Source organism: Lathyrus oleraceus, chromosome 4 (assembly GCF_024323335.1).
Source record: "Lathyrus oleraceus cultivar Zhongwan6 chromosome 4, CAAS_Psat_ZW6_1.0, whole genome shotgun sequence".
Taxonomy (NCBI): domain Eukaryota; kingdom Viridiplantae; phylum Streptophyta; class Magnoliopsida; order Fabales; family Fabaceae; genus Lathyrus; species Lathyrus oleraceus.
In genome coordinates this window covers 244063142-244067000 of record NC_066582.1, presented here as the reverse complement: position 1 = coordinate 244067000, position 3859 = coordinate 244063142, and the positions used below count along the sequence as shown (strand labels likewise).

General features: G+C 37.7%; 1 non-coding gene across 1 annotated transcript; it reads right to left on the bottom strand.

Moving 5' to 3' along the window:
- Positions 1–2466: 2466 nt before the first annotated feature.
- On the bottom strand, positions 2467–2573 carry LOC127077315 (small nucleolar RNA R71). The gene has a single exon (XR_007787151.1). It is a non-coding gene; the product is annotated as a small nucleolar RNA R71 (small nucleolar RNA).
- Between the last annotated feature and the right edge of the window lie 1286 nt (positions 2574–3859).

The window sequence follows — 3859 nt, the reverse complement described above, 5'->3', positions numbered from 1 at the left end:
TTTTTTTCTAAAAAAAATTAAAATACAAAAAGTCAATTTTTTTCTAAAAAATAAAAAAATGATTTTTTTGAAAAAAAGAATGAATTTTTCCAAGAGGAAAAAATTCGCTTTTTCAAAAAAAAAATCTTTTTTTTTCGAAAACAATAAAAAGTTTGGATGGATATAATATATGATAATGGATGAATTTGATGAATTTTATTCTTAATGGATGAGTTGGATTACATATTTTAAAGAAAATTTTAATGGATTATTAATGTACTAATGAATTATTTTGATCCATCCATTAACAATCCAATCCATATCCTTCCATTTTGCCACCCCTAACTAAATTGTCATATGGATAGATGATAACGCGAAAACGTATCGTATACTTGGCTTCATATGCATTGCTTTTTACTTGATTAACACTTATTATCACACAATATTTATGTTTATTTCAGGTATTTATCGAATAAGAGATGTATAGGCAAGCAAAGTGGAAAATAGCAAAAAGGAAAGAAAAAGAGAAGAAAATGGAGAAAAATAGAAAGCATGACACTCACCATAACAAGTGGACATGTGGCGCCCACCACTTGGTTGTGTGGCGCTCGCCACATGACCTAAAGTAAGTGGTGGCGCCGCCACGAAGCTAGGAAGTGGTGGCACCCATCCCACAAAAGGTGGCGCCCGCCATGGAGACCAATTAGGGTTGTGGCAACCGCCATCAACCCGATCTCCCTTATTTCTCTCCACGACCTCCACATTTTTAGCCATGACTTCCACTCACCTTTTCAACTAATGAATGCTACAATTAGGGGGAGTGGAAGTATATAAAGGAGGGTCGATTTTCTCACCAAGTGTGCATTTTTTTCAGTCAGATTCTTTTAGTTAGATTTTCTTAGGCAATTTCTTACTTTGTAAAAGCAATAGATTCTCCACACTGGGGACTATTGCAATTTATTGTTTAAGCATCTGAATTTGATTGTAACGGTGTACTCGATTGCCAAAGCTTGCTGGCATTATTTAATTTTAAGAATCATGATTCATTTCAAGTTCTCGATTTCTATTCCAGGTTTTATTTTAATTACTTATGCCTTATCGTATGCTTCATTGTCTGAATATCATGTTTGTTTCCGGATCCATGTCCGGCTAAACCTCTAGGTATCAGTATGTAAAGACCGTCGAAACAAAGGGATTCATAAATAGTTGGTGTTGGCTTTCATAAAATATTATTTTCCGGTTTTAGTTTCTTTTTTTATTCAGAACTGTTTTTCCTGCGAGAGTACAAAGCAAACAAAGGTTACGGTCAATAAAAACGAGAGTGTGAGATTTTAACAGGATAGCTAAAACTAGGCATTAATCCTAAACACAGCGAGAGAACTTTAGGATTAATTAGACTTTATTCATATTCAAAAATTACTGTTAAATTCATAATGAGACCGCGAGAGCCAAACATTCAGGTTTAAGAGTATGGTCAGAGTCAATAAAAAGGAGAGTGTGAGACAAAGTCCTTTTTATAAATAATTTCTACTAAAGAATATTTTGATCAATAAGATTACAACAACTCTCTATCGAATCCCCGAAGTTTGATGCGTTACATACCGATATCCCTTTATTAAATATCTCTATTAATTTTCTATCCACGTTATAGTTATTTATCTTCATCCCTCCAATCTTAGAATGTTCCTCGTCCTTAGATTTACATAGTAACATTAGATAACGATATGTTCGATTATTAGTCCTTTTGGGTTCGATAATCTTTAAAACTACACAATACGACTGTGCAGTTGCAGTCACGATTCCCATAGACTTATTAAGTCGCGATCAAGTTTTTGGCACCGTTGTCGAGGACTAATTTAGTCTATATCGTAACTTCAGTGTTGCCCAGTATAGACTAAGGTAAACAATTCTATTTCCCTTTCTAATTTGTCGAGTGTATGCCAAGTACTAGCTCTCAAGGAGAGAAACTAAAGATACCGCGACGAACCTGAGCGTTATCTAAGATTAGAACGCCGAATACGAAACCTGATACGAGAACGTCGTATCAAGCTAAATCTTCTTGATCCTAATATCCATATTCCTGAACCAGTTACGCAACCAAAGATGGCCGAAGGACCGCAGAACCGTCCTCTTAAGTACTATGCCATCCCTTCGCACGATGAATCGCATAATAGCATCACTGCCCCTGCCATCGAGGCAAATAATTTCGAGCTAAAACCTTCATTGTTGCCAGCCGTATAGCAAAACCAATTTTCAGGTAGTCCCACGGAGGACCCGGACCTACATTTGTCAGTGTTTTTGCAATACGCAGACACAGTGAAAGCAAATGGTGTTAACCCCGAAGCTATAAGACTACGTCTTTTTCCATTCTCATTAAGAGATAGAGCTAGAGCTTAGCTCCAATCTCTACCATCCAACTCTCCCACTACGTGGAATGAGTTGAAGAGATTTTTCTTAGCATGATATTTCCCACCTAGTAAGACGACAATGCTAAGAGCCCAAATAAACGGGTTTAAACAAAAAGATAACGAATCACTTTTTGAAGCTTGGGAAAGATACAAAGACATGATGAGGCTCTGTCCACATCACGGTCTAGAAGAGTGGTTGATCATCCATACCTTTTACAATGGTCTCTTGTACAACACAAGATTGACAATAGACGCCACCGCAGGTGGCACACTGGTAGATAAACCCTACAATAAGGCCTATAAACTTATAGAAAGTATGGCCCAAAATCATTACCAGTGGGAAAGATAAAGAACCTCCATAGAGAAACCTCCAACGAAAGGTGGTATGTACGAATTAAGTAGTCTTGACCATGTCAATGCTAAGGTAGACACTCTTACTCAAAAGATAGACAACTTGACCATAACACCTGCAACCACCGTGGCTGCCGTAACACCAAACTGTGAGATATGCAGAGTTCCTAGGCATGTTGTCCCTGAATGTCAACTTCTGACAGGAGTCTCCATAGACCAGGTGAACTATGCTCAAGGGAACCCTTACTCAAACACCTATAACCCAGGTTGGAAGAACCATCATAACTTTTCGTACAAAAACAATAATGCATTGTATGCACCCGACCAAGAACTTACTGTACCACCAGGATATCATGAAGTTGCCACAAATACTCAAAATGCTCCTAAGAAGTCAAACCTAGAAGTAATGATGAAAACTTCATAGCTACCCAAGCCCAAACAAATAAGGATTTCCTAAATCAAAACATACACACTAGTGAGCAAATCAAGCAGATAACAAACAAGGTAGACGCTCTAGCCACCCATAACAAAATGCTGGAAACACAAATCTCGCAGGTGGCTCAATAACAAGCACCTACTGCTGCCCCTGCATGCATATTTCCTGGACAACCGCAACCAAACCCGAAAGGTCATGCAAATGTTGTTATACTACGAAGTGGGACAGAACTAGACGGACCGACCCACCCTAGAATTCAAAACCCAACCATGCACCAAGAACTTGGTAAGGCAACTGAAAAGGAAAATGAACAAGAGGAAGATAAAAGTGAAGAGGTCGTAGAGAAAGAAGAACCTTATGTGCCTCCACCATCGTATAAACCTCTTATCCCTTATCCTCAAAGACTTGTTAAATGTAAAAGTGTAGGGAAATTTAAAATTTTTGTAGAGCTTCTAAAACAATTGAATATGAAGATACCCTTTACGGAAGCCATCACTTAAATGGCATCATATGCTAAGTTTCTCAAGGAAATCTTATCTAACAAGAAGAAGATAGAGGATAATGAAACCGTTACACGTACTGCTGAGTGTAACACCATAATACAAAATATTATGCCTCATAAGCTGAAAGACCCAAGGAGTTTCTCCATAACCTGTGTAATCGGAAAGTTTGTCATAGACAAAGC